The sequence below is a fragment of the Heptranchias perlo genome, chromosome 6, assembly GCF_035084215.1.
Source record: "Heptranchias perlo isolate sHepPer1 chromosome 6, sHepPer1.hap1, whole genome shotgun sequence".
NCBI classification, from domain to species: Eukaryota; Metazoa; Chordata; class Chondrichthyes; order Hexanchiformes; family Hexanchidae; genus Heptranchias; species Heptranchias perlo.
Genome location: NC_090330.1, coordinates 101,273,762 through 101,287,596, shown reverse-complemented (window position 1 = coordinate 101,287,596; position 13,835 = coordinate 101,273,762).

Below are 13,835 nucleotides of genomic sequence, written 5' to 3'. Positions count from 1 at the left end.
GTAAAAAGTCATTTGCACCATTATTTCAGGCTTTCCACAGTTCTTCTGCCGAAGTTATAGGAGACGATCAAGAGAACCCCCAAAGTTTATATAATATAAAGGCTGAAATATAAGGGCCAATTCAGCTGAAATGGTATGAGGATTGCTGCAATTTTATTGGACTTTGCATTTGTGGAGTGGCCAGCTTACCTCATTGGATTCAGCGTGGTCAGTTAATGAATATCATTAGAATATGCCCCCCGGTAAGTTTTATCACAAGCAGAGAGAGCATCTTTATAGGCAGGATATCTGAATAGCCACAGTTATTAAAGGATTGCAGCTCCCACTTCAACCAGGCTGGTTTCTTTGACTGCAGCAAATCTGCTAGGTCAGCAATGAAACATACGCAAGGGGCCAGAACTTCCCTCTTTAGTGAAGAAAGATTGGATATTTTCCTAGGTGAGTTGTGGCAGGGGAGGGTAGCCATATTTGGAGCCGAGGAGAATTTTCCTGCGTGCCACCATGAGGCAAACATTGCAGGAGGTGGCAGATCAAGTCAACAATGTGGTCCATGTCTGTACGTTGTGCAAGCAGATGAAAAAAAAGTCCTCTGGTCTGAGGAAGAGTACTAAGGTAAGGCTGGCCACATTTTACCAACTCTAATTAAGTCTAAGGTCACAATATATTTGTACCTGTGGTGGAACTTTTTTGGGTGTCATGCTCAAGGAGAAGGCCTAACTTGGTGACAGCTTACCTTGTAAAATGGAAAGGCCAAGTCAGGTCTCTTCAGACATACCAAAGTGTCTAGACCCAAGCACTTAGTTCCTGAGATAAGGGCAAGCAGGTGCCAAATGCTTCAGTTGCACTTACTTTTCTTTCCTCCACAGAAACTCCTCTTCTTTCTCAAAATCTAGGAATGCCACAGAAATGTCCAAAAGAATACTTAAACTGAACAATTTGCTTGTTGCAAGTCAAATAGCATCTGTCAGCAAGACAGTTGTAGGAAAAACAATGGGGAAAACAGTCTTGTAATGCCAAAAAAAATGCTAATAGCAGCAAGCAATAACATAACGAGTCAATGCAGATATAGATATCCTAAATGGGGGAAAAAGGATGCCATGGTAAACAGTCAAACACAGCTTTATAAAGGAAGCTCCCAACGACCAGTGCAGCGAATCTCAGCAGTGTCCATTTAATATGTATAAACACTGATAATATAATGAACGTGAAAAAAAAATCGGAGAATTCAGCATGGGAGCAATTTATACTGGGTCGATGCAAGGCCTCCAAAAATATGGAAACATTTCCTGTCGCTGAATTTGGATTTCACAAATCAGGCTTTCAGGTCTACTTGCCCAATTCAGCAAAGCACGGTCCCATAATGTATGGATGCACTCATAGAGTGCGTCATCCCTGATTTGGCCCTGTAGTCCCCAGTGTGTGGCTCTAATATCACAACAGTGACTTCTTCATAAGAACGAAAGCACGAGTTCCAAACCTGATATTGAATGTATTCAAACTCAGCAGTCAAAACATAGAATTGAATTCAATAACACCTGCCAGACAGGGGTTGTGACAGATCGGAAATATGTCTTGTTTCAAATCATAAAGGACATTACATCGTTTATATTTTTCTGGTATTTTGGTAGCTGGCCAACTGGTGAATTCTATAATTTGTTTACTGCTGGCTAGCTACAGATGGTCTGGGTGAATATACTATGTTGTACGTGATAATGTCACTTCAAAGGGCTAGATAAGTCACCTTTGTATAGGTAGACTACTTAATGAATGTTAATTGCCAAATCCATATAGGTGACAGAAACACTTAATTAGTTAGTTGGCTGTGAGAAAAAGACAGCGCTAATTGTTTGTCCCATCAGGAGGTCCTACAAGGAAGTGCTCTCACAGCTTGCCCTTGTCCTAAAAGGGGTAGATGTCTGGAAACAGATTTCTGGGTAACCAGCCTGATGCTATTGAATCCAACTGTGAGTGACAGCTCCATTCAATAGTGAAAGGGATTTTTTTTTTAATATCTCTGTCTCAGTTTGAATTTGAAAGCAAAGATTTGGTATAACTATTAAGGCTTTTTAATGAGTTTCTGCCTCACCAGGCTGTTAACAAGTGAGGGTTAGCAGAGACACTGCATGAATATTCAATTTCTTGTATAAACATCACATTACTGCCTCTGATCTAAATTAGGTGTCATTATGGAGAACCTCAAGGACATTGAAACTATTATTTGGGAATAGGGATGGTAAGTTTAAGTAAAGATTTGTTGCTTCTTGATTTCTATGGCGTTTTCTCTTGCTTTTGCCCAATCTAATTCTTAATAAATTTGATTTATAGTTTATAGTCAGAGATGGATGGACTGTCAGAATGTTATTTGTTCATCTATCAAAGAGGTCCAAGAATATGAGATGTCTTATACTGTATTCCGTGGACTTATCAGCAGCATTGGGGTTTATTGTTCACACTCACACTCTTGGGCAGGATCCTTTTCTCAACTCCAGCTTCTGAACTATCCTCTGTCTCAGTCTCACTCGGTGGGGCTAACTTTAACCTATCCCGCCCGGCGGGAAGCTGACTTGATTGGGTTGGCCAACTGTTTTACGCCTGGACCCAGTTGACTTAAATGGAGAGTAAAATCGGGCAGGGTGTAAAGCAGGAGGCCAACCCGAATCCACCTCTTCCCCACTCGGTGGGTTAGATTAAAATTAGTCCCCTGCGTCTCTCTCCATTGTAGCCTTTCTTGTCTCTATCTTATCGATACTGCAATGGTCAGTTCCGCTGTTCTCTTTCCTACTTTGTTTTACAACTCAGTATTGACCAACCGTTAAGAAATACATGTTTTAATTTTAGGATATCCCACTTTATCTAATATAGGTACTCCAGTGAATTTGTAACCTAGATAAAGGTTATTCAGTGGAGCTGATGAAACAGTACAGTCTAGGTCGCCTAGAGGTGGTCAAGGTAGAAGCATCCTGTCCTAAAGAAAAGACTTGGATTCATACAGGGCCTTTCACAACCTCAGGACTCCCAAAGCGCTTTACAGCCAATGCAGTACTTTTGAAGTGTAGTCATTGTTGTAATGTAGCAGCCAATTTGCGGACAGCAAGGTCCCACAAACAGCAATGAGATAATGACCAGATAATCTGTTTTTTAGTGATGTTGGATGAGGGATAAATATTGGCCAGGAAGAACTCCCTGCTCTTCTTCGAATAGTGCCACGGAATCTTTTACAATCACCTTTGAGGACCGATGGGGCCGCGGTTTAATGTCTCATCTGAAAGACGGCATCTCCCACCAAAGAGTGGACAGATGCATTCACACCAGAAGGTCAGATCTCTAGGTTTTCCCTGTTGAGCAATGGAAGAGCTCTGACATAAGTGAAGAATCAACTTCTAAAAACCTCTACAAAGAAATGAGCAATTAGCATGTTCATCTGGCTTGCCTCATCTCTTCGTTGCGAAAATAAAACTTCTCACAACGAACACAGGAAAACTTATGAAGGCATCTTTCAAGAATTTCAATTTAAAGAATGAAGCCCTAAAAATAGTAACCTTTAACTCCTTCAGTGAGTCCATCCTGAGAGATTGAGTCCTGTTGATGACATTGTCACTTTATCAGGCACTTCCAATGTCACAGATAATTCTGGCTGAGGATAAATGAATCATAGAATCATTCAGCACAGAAGGAGGCCATTCGGCCCACCGTGTCTGTGCTGGCTCTTTGAAAGAGCTATCCAATTAGTCCCACTCCTCTGCTCTTTGCCCTGCAAATTATTGCTTTTCAAGTATTTATCCAATTCCCTTTTGAAAGTTACTATTGAATCTGCTTCCATTACCTTTTCAAGCAGTGCATTCCAGATCATAACAACTTACTGCGTAAAAGAATTTCTCCTCATTTCCCCCCTGGATTTTTTACAAATTATCTTAAATCTGTGTCCTCTGGCTACCGACCCTCCTGTTAGTGGAAACAGTTTCTCCCTATCTACTCTATCAAAACACCTCATAAAATTTTGAACACCTCTATCAAATCTCCCCTTAATCTTCTTCCGAAAATGTCTTCTTAATTTTTCCTCTGTGTCCACACTGAGAGGTCAGATCTGAACTAGATCAGAAATAAATATACTCACACACCCACTTTATGCTAAAGACCAATAGGCTCAGCACAGCCCAAATCAGCCATCCAATGCAAAAGGTGCTGGGCTCATTAAGGCTATGAAAAAATATTTAAATTAGCGATCTCCTCATAATATGACTTAACGGCACTCCAACAACAACTTGCGTTTATATAGTGCCTTTAAAGTAGTAAAAAGGCCCAAGGCGAAGGAGAAGGTTACAGAGATAGGGAGCAGCGAGGCCATGGAGGGATTTGAACACAAGGATGAGTGTTGCCAGACAGAGAGCCAATGTAGGTCAGCAAGCACAGGGGTAATGGGTGAGCAGGACTTGGTGCGAGTTAGGATGCCGGCAGCAGAGTTTTGGATGAGCTCAAGTTCCACAGTACCCAAATGAATGAGATGTTAAAGGTAATAAACCTGTTAATCATGTTAAAAAAATTGATTCCCCTGGCTGGCCCTTACAGCCACCTCCCCCTTCCCATTGCTCCCCCCTCAAGTAAACCTATCAGTGCTTCATGGACAACTAGCAGCCCTTTACTAATTACTGGCCAATGAACCTCCAGCTCCTGACCTGCTAGTGCTCCCAGCGTATCATGAGCTGATCTCATGTTATCAGGCGAGATTGTTTTATTTGTGTGCAGGCGCAGGCACTGCTTAATGGGTGACAATCCGATGGCACAGTGTCAGGACTACATTATCTGTTTGGAGGTAATTATCGAAACAAGCTCTGAAAGACATGTTTGAAAACTTAGTAAATTAATTGCTAGCTATGTTACTTATTACCTACCAATTATAATCTCAGAAAGTATGAAAGATGTCAGCCATTGCTCTGTGATAGTGGGTTCAAGTCTCACTCCAAAGACTTGAGCACAAAATCTAGGCTGACACTCCAGTGCAGTACCGAGGGAGTGCTGCACTGTAGGAGGTGCCGTCATTTGGATGAGACGTTAAACCGAGTCCATGTCTGTTGTCTCAGGTGGATGCAAAAGATCCCATGGCACTATTTCGAAGGAGATCAGAGGAGTTCTCCCCGGTGTCCTGGTAAATATTTATCCCTCAACCATCATCGCTAAAACAGATGATCTGGTCATTATCACGTTGCTATTTGTGGGACCTTGCTGCATGCAAATTAGCTGTCGTGTTTCCCACGTTACAACAATGGCTACACTTCAAAACCAATTAATTGGCTGTAAAACACTTTGGGACTTTCTGAGGTCATGAAAAGCGCTATATAAATGCAAGTCTTTCTTTATCCCTGCAAAAACCATATAGGAACATAGGAACAGGAGTCGGCCATTCAGCCCCTTGTGCCTGCTCCGCCATTTGATAAGATCATGGCTGATCTGTGATCTAACTCCATATACCTGCCATTGGCCCATATCCCTTAATACCTTTGGTTGCCAAAAAGCTATCTATCTCAGATTTAAATTTAGCAATTGAGCTAGTATCAATTGCCGTTTGCGGAAGAGAGTTCCAAACTTCTACAACCCTTTGTGTGTAGAAATGTTTTCTAATCTCGCTCCTGAAAGGTCTGGCTCTAATTTTTAGACTGTGCCCCCTACTCCTAAAATCCCCAATCAGCGGAAATAGTTTCTCTCTATCCACCCTATCAGTTCCCCTTAATATCTTATAAACTTTGATCAGATCACCCCTTAACCTTCAAAACTCTAAAGAATACAGCCCCAATTTGTGTAATCTCTCCTCGTAACTTAACCTTTGAAGTCCGGGTATCATTCTAGTAAACCTACGCTGCACTCCCTCCAAGGCCAATATGTCCTTCCGAAGGTGCGGTGCCCAGAACTGCTCACAGTACTCCAGGTGCGGTCTAACCAGGGTTTTGTTTAGCTGCAGCATAACTTCAGCCCCCTTGTACTCTAGACCTCTAGATATGAAGGCCAGCATTCCATTAGCCTTCTTGATTATTTTCTGCACCTGTTCGTGACACATCAATGATCTATGAACCTGAACCCCTAAGTCCCTTTGGACATCCACTGTTTTTAACTTTTTACCATTTAGAAAGTACCCTGTTCTATCCTTTTTTGATCCAAAGTGGATGACCTCACATTTGTCTACATTGAATTCCATTTGCCACAGTTTTGCCCATTCACCTAATATATCAATAAATATCTTAAAAGATTGTGTGATATCTTTTCCTAACACCTGCTAACATGGTTTTACTTTGTACCTTACTCCACTGTTCATGGTGTTAATACTACCAATCTACAGGAAATTAATTTTTTTTGAGCAAATTATTTTGTTTATTCTCTGCTTCTGTCATTAAACCTCAAATAATTAGCATAAACTTAAATAATTGATCCAGATAAAGTGGTCCAGTAGCTTAGTTGGTCTCTGAGGCAGAAGGTAATGAATATGAGTCTGGCTTCCTGTCACTCAAACTTAGCTGTTGGGTGAGTCTTATTAATTCCCTACCAGGCCATTGCACGGGATTATTGAAAGACGTGCAGAAAATTAGAATTGTCCGGATGAATCCATTTGAATTATGACTTTAAGACGCTGAAACAGCCTAAGTTTGCTAAGTAACTAACTACAAAAATCTTAGCATAGTTTTGCGTTCATACAGGACACGTGACCAAATAACGGTGGTTCACAACATTAGCTCAGCAACTCCATGGGCATCAGGCAGGTCTGAGGTCCAAGCCACTGCCTCTAAGTCTGCCGGCCAGTCACAAGATCAGGATTTGCTTACTCTCAGTCCGTGTGATTGTATTTCAGACCAGTACAGTTTATTTCACTCCTTTACCATGGCGATATCCCAGACCTCTGATTCACTCTTCAACATACCCAAATTATAAGCTTCTTAGCAGATTGGACGAACAGCGATCCAAGAATGCAGAAACGTAGGCCGGAAATTCGGTTTAGTGGCTCAAACCGGCGCGAAGTGGGTGGCGCATCTGGACCGTAAAGATGGAGGCCAGAGGCTCGCTTGAAATTGGGCCTTGGGCCTAATCTATGTAATACCAGCCAGTTGCCAAACGGTTGTCCTGGTACAGCTTACCAGTTGGGGCATTCTCAAAATTGGCCGGTCCACAGATAAGTCCAGGGGGAAAGTAAAGTATTGTGGAAGTCCTGCTTATTTGGGAACAAGTGTGGGCAGAGCTAAGGGGCATTGTGCCAGGAACTCTGTGTTGAGACGGTATCATCAGCCCCCAGAAGAAGCAAATTATAAGCCTAGAAATGACAGTGTGCATTATTAGCATAAGAATGCATAACACATTCGTATGACATTACTTTGTCCAATATTTTAACGGCAGCATTTCATTTTAAATGCCTCCATTGTAAAAAAGTGGAAATAGCAATGTCATATGAATGCATTAAGCTTTCATATGCTATTCCTGCACAAGGTAATTCCCAGGCGATATTTAATTTTGGCCTTTGCCTATAAAAATGAGTTTTGAAATCTTTTCACCTACATTTTTCTATCTTGACCACTTTTTATGAACAAGAAAATTAGTTGAGCAATTTAGTTGGTTTTGTCGTAGTTAATTCCTCATTCCTGATCGGTAATTATGGTTTAAAAGAAAGATTTAAAATATGACATTAAGATTTAAAGTGTTGCATACGTACAAAATTATAGTGTGACATATACATTCAACATGTGGCACATAATAGTCGTAAGACTCTTAATTATATAAATTAATTAAATAACTCCATCCTTTTGTTTGCCCCACCAAATTGCTTAACAAGTTGTGCACCTGTCACAACTTACCTGAAACTCGCATTTGTGCAATGATTAAATATACAGAGGACGCTGGATGGCTGTCAGTGCAGTCATTACAAGGCAGTAATCAAATCAACAACTTCAAATTATGTTCAAAACCACAAGAGCAAAGTTTTATTCACCATCTGATCCCAGAGATTAGATTACTATCTGCAATTCACTGATTAACATTGTTTCTACTATATGGAGGTTGGTGAATGTTTTATTTCTTTTAAATTATTAAAATGTTTTATCAGCCTCAAAAGCTTTGATGTAAGGCTGATGGCATGCCACATGTTGTAGAGTCCCACATAATATCAGGTGAGTGATGTAGGACCACTTTGAATATTAACTCATTTTGAATGGTAAAATGTAAAAAGATTTTATTCTTTGTATAAAATGGAGAAAAGATGTTCTTAATGTATGTTGTAGCGTAAATCGTTGCAGCTCTAACAGCATCAGTGATAGTGGGCATGATTTTAACATTGAAAAACGGGTGGGTTGGGGGAGGGGGGGCATTCAAAGTCGCAACCATTTCAGACCCGTCCCCAACCCAGCTCCAACCCACCCATTTCCGGTTTACAGCAGGGCAGGACGAGGGGCGGGTGACCAAAACCTTTCAAGGAGGCTGCAGGCCTCCATTTTTGCAGATTTTGCAATTTCAAGACCTGGGGGCCAGGATTCCAGGGCCTTCTCCTTCACGCCATGTGAAAGAAGGTGAGAAGGCCCAAAACTGCAGGTAAGTGCCTTTCTGACACGGCTTGTGGGCCCGGAGGAGCAGGAGTGCTTCCCCCAGGCCCAACAAGCCTACCTGCAACGACCCCACAATGATTGTGAACCCCCCCGACCTCCGACCCCTCCCCCAACGACTACGGAGCAACGCCCTCCCGGTGACTGACCCCCCGATCCTTCCCCCCATGACTGACTCCCCCCCCCGTGACCACCATGCCCACCGGTGCCCCCATGCCCACCAGTGCCCCCATGCCCTGGTGCCCATGCCCATCAATGCCCCACACCCACCCATGCCCACCCTTGACCCCATGTCCCCCCCATCCATACAATTAAAGAAGTACCTGCAGACATCCTCTCCCTGGCTACTCTCCCGTCCGACTAAGACCAGCCTGTCGATCAGGCCGCTCAGTCGGATGGCAAACCGACAAAAATCGTAAGGACATCCGGGAAACTACTTCCGGGTTTCCCATCTGCAATTTGACCCCACCGCCCCCTTCCCGGCTCGGGGTCAAAATCATGCCCAGTGTGTCAATTTATTTAGAAAATCTTGTCTTTCTTCATGCAGATTTTATCATCAAAAAAATCTTACTACACTCCTCATTGATGCTAATTATAATAAAGAAAACCCTTTCAGTTAACCAAACAAAAATTTACAACACTTATTTACATAGATTTTATTGCATCTCAAGGACAGTAAGTATTGTGTCTAATGGACACTAAATTACAGCAGATTAAATGCTGGAATAGAGGGTTGAGAGCTTCTTTGTTGTGTGTGCTTTACACCATATTTTATTTAGTATTTACAGAGTGTGCAAACAGAACTTAATTTGCACATTTCAGACTAAAACTGCCAGAGTGTAATCTACAACCATTAATAAATCGTTCACTGGTGGTACCACTTTCAAAATCAAATAGAATTTTTGGAATGTAAGGTTCCATCTGGGATTAATGCCAATTCACCTGGCAATCAGATTGCACATAATAAATTCTCTGTCTACTAACATGTAAATGTGGAGCATGAATACATTTATCATGCTTTAATGGAAGCACATTGAAATCTTTTTACCTGATAAAATTTTGAAAAGGAGGATTTGTTACACCATGAACATGTGTTTCATTAGAAGTTGTTCAAATAAATATGTTTTTAATGCACTTACACAAGAACTAAAATAACAAACCTTTTTTTTAAAGACACTATTACTAACAAGAATGTTCTCATTAGGAAACTCTTCTCAAATATTTGAAATTAGCAGTCTTCAATTTCATCACCGTGACGATGCTGGATAGGATAAAAATAGATAAAGAGGAGGGACTTAAAAGATCGGCAGTACTCAGTGCAGAAAAGTCACCCGGACCAGATGGGATGCATCCTAGATTACTGAGGGAAGTAAGGGTGGAAATTGCGGAGGCTCTGACCACAATCTTCCAATCCTCCTTAGGTATGGGAATGGTGCCGGAGGATTGGAGCATTGCAAATGTGACATCCCTGTTCAAAAAAGGGGAGAGGGATAAACCCGGCAATTAAAGACCAGTCAGTCTAACGTCGGTGGTGGGGGAACTTTGAGAGACAATAATCCGAGACACACAATCAATTGGCACTTGGAAAAGTATGGACTAATAAATGAAGTCAGCACGGATTTGTTAAAGGAAAATCGTGTTTGACTAACTTGATTGAGTTCTTTGATGAAGTAACGAACAGGGTTTATGACGGTAAGGCAGTTGATATGTATATGGGCTTTCAAAAGGCATTTGATAAGGTACCACATAATAGACTTGTTAACAAAATTAAAGCCCATGGGGTTAAAGGGACAGTGGCAGTGTGGATACAAAATTGGCGAAGGGACAGAAAGCAGAGAGTAGAGGTGAACGGTTGTTTTTCAGACTGGAGGGAAGCATACAGTGGTGTTCCCCAGGATCAGTATTAGGACCACTGCTCTTTTTGATACATATTAATGACCTGGATATGGGTATAGAGGGTATAATTTCAAAGTTTGCAGATGACATGAAACTCGAAAATGTAGTAAACAATGGGGAGGACAGTAACAGACGTGAGGAGGACATAGGAAACATTTTTTTACGCTGCGAGTTGTAATGATTTGGAAAGCACTGCCTCAAAGGGTGGTGGAAGCAGATTCAATAGTAACTTTCAAAAGGGAATTAGATAAATACTTGAAGGGAAAAAACTTACAGGGCTATGGGGAAAGAGCAGGGGAATGGGACTTTTTAAAAATTCGTTCATGGGATGTGGCGTCACTGGCAAGGCCAGCATTTATTGCCCATCCCTAATTGCCCTTGAGAAGATGGTGGTGAGCCGTCTTCTTGAACCGCTGCAGTCCGTGTGGTGAAGGTTCTCCCACAGTGCTGTTAGGTAGGGAGTTCCAGGATTTTGACCCAGCGACGATGAAGGAACGGCGATATATTTCCAAGATGGGATGGTGTGTAACTTGGAGGGGAACATGCAGGTGGTGTTTTTCCCATGTGCCTGCTGCCCTTGTCCTTCTAGGTGGTAGAGGTCGCGGGTTTAGGAGGTGCTGTCGAAGAAGCCTTGGCAAGTTGTTGCAGTGCATCCTGTGGATGGTACACACTGCAGCCAAGGTGCGCCGGTGGTGAAGGGCGCGAGTATTTAGGGTGGTGGATGGGGTGCCAATCAAGCAGGCTGCTTTGTCCTGGATGGTGTTGAGCTTCTTGAGTGTTGTTGGAGCTGCACTCATCCAGGCAAGTGGATGGTGGAAAGGCTTTGGGGAGTCAGGAGGTGAGTCACTCGCCACAGAATACCCAGCCTCTGACCTGCTCTTGTAGCCACAGTATTTATGTGACTGGTCCAGTTAAGTTTCTGGTCAATGGTGACCCCCAGGATGTTGATGGTGGGGGATTCGGCGATGATAATGCTGTTGAATGTCAAGGGGAGATGGTTAGACTCTTTCTTGTTGGAGATGGTCATTGCCCGGCACTTGTCTGGCGCGAATGTTACTTGCCACTTATCAGCCCAATCCTGGATGTTGTCCAGGTCTTGCTAATTGAATAGTTCTTTCAAAAAGCTGGCACAGGCACGATGGGCCGAATGGACTCCTCCTGTGCAGTACCTACTGTGATACCATATACCATGGTGAAAAAATCAACACAGTTCATCTTTGATAAGCCAAAAATGTTTGGATCCAAACTCAGTCTCAGACATCTTCAATATGGTAACAGTCAAGTGAGTGTGAATTAAACCCAGCATGTTTCTACTCTCTTTCTAGGGAACAATTTTATGCATGAATTAACAGAGAGGTTGATTATGTGTTATATTGCAAAGCTTAACAGTATCTTGCTTTAAAACCTTGTCATTTTGTTGCTGTTCTTAATAAGATCAAGCAGTCAATAAAAACTATTCAATTCCCATTGAAATGAATGAAAAGCCCTGAAAGTTCTGGATGGGGAAAATATTAAAAATAAAAAAGTGATAGTATCCAAAATTGGCACTCAAATACTCACAAGTATGGTCTAATTTGCAATAAAGCTTCACTTATATTTGACAAAATGAAGGGATTTCATTCGAATAGTAAATAATACTTGCAGTTATATAACACTGTCAGATTACAATATTTCAAAGTGCTTCACACAATAAATTAAAACAACAACAACTTGCATTTATATAGTGCCTTTAACACAGTAAAATGTCCCAGGGTGCTTCACAGGAGCATTATCACGCAAAATTTGACAGCAAGCCACATAAGGAGATATTAGGACAGGTGACCAAAAGCTTGGTCAAAGAGGTAGGTTTTAAGGAGTATCTTAAAGGAGGAGAGAGAAAGGTAGAGAGGTGGAGAGGTTTAGAGAGGGAATTCCAGAGCTCAAGGCCTAGGCAGCTGAAGGCACGGCCGCCAATGATGGAGCGATTAAAATCGGGGATGCGCAAGAGGCGAGAATTGGAGGATCTCAGAGGGCTTTAGGACTGGAGGAGCTTACAGAGATAGGGAGGGACGAGGCCATGGAGAGATTTGAAAACAAGAATGAAAATTTTAAAATCAATCTGTTCCCGGACCAGGAGCCAATGTGGGTCAGCGAGCATAGGGGTGATGGGAGAACAGGACTTGGTGCGTGTTAGTATACAGGCAGCAGAGTTTGGGATGAGCTCAAGTTTGTGGAGGGTGGAAGATGGGAGGTCAGCCAGGAGACCATTGGAATAGTCCAGTCTAGGGGTAACAAAAGCATGGATGAGGGTTTCAGCAGCAGATGAGCTGAGGCAGGGACGGAGATGGGTGATGTTACAGAGGTGGAAGTAGGTGATCTTGGTGATGAAGTGGATATGTGGTCGGAAGCTCATCTCAGGGTCAGATAGGACACCAAGGTTGCAAACAGTCTGATTCAGCCTCAGACAGTGGCCAGGGAGAGGAATGGAGTTGGTGGCTAGGGAACGGAGTTTGCAGCGGGGACCAAAGACAATGGCTTCGGTCTTCCCGATATTTAGTTGGAGGAAATTTTTGCTCATCCAATTGGACAAGCAATTGGATGAGCAATTGCTTGTCCAATTGGAGAGACAGTGGAGAGGTCAAGAGAGGTGGTGGTGAGGTAGAGCTGGGTGTCGTCAGCGTACATGTGGAATGTGACGTTTTGTTTTTGGATGATGTCGCCGAGGGGCGTCATGTAGATGAGAAATAGGAGGGGGACCAAGGATAGACCCTTGGGGGACTCCAGAGGTAATGGTGTGGGAGCGGGAAGAGAAGCCATTGCAGGTGGTTCTCTGGCTATGACTGGATAGATAAGAATGGAACTGGGCGAGCGCAGTCCCACCAGTGGACGACAGAGGAAAGGTGTTGGAGGAGGGTGGTGTGGTCAACCGTGTCAAAGGCTGCAGGGAGTTTGAAAAGGATGAGGAGGGATCGTTTACCACGGTCACAGTCACATGGGATGTCATTTATGACTTTTATAAGGGTTGTTTCAGTACTGTGGCAAGGGCGGAAACCTGATTGGAGGGATTCAAACATGGAGCAGCGGGAAAGATGGGCACGGATTTGGGAGGCGACAACACATTCAAGGACTTTGGAGAGGAAAAGGAGGTTGGAGGTGGGGCGGTAGTTTGAAAGGACAGAGGGTCAAGGGTGGGTTTTTTGATGGGGGGTGATGACGGCAGATTTGAAGGGGAGGGGGGACAGTACCTGAGGAGAGGGACCCGTTAACAATATCAGCTAATGTGGGGGCCTGGAAGTGGGGTTGGATGGTCAGCAATTTAGTGGGAACAGGGTCAAGGGAGCAGGAGGTGGGTCTCATGGTCAAGATGAGCTCAGAGAGGATATGAGGGGA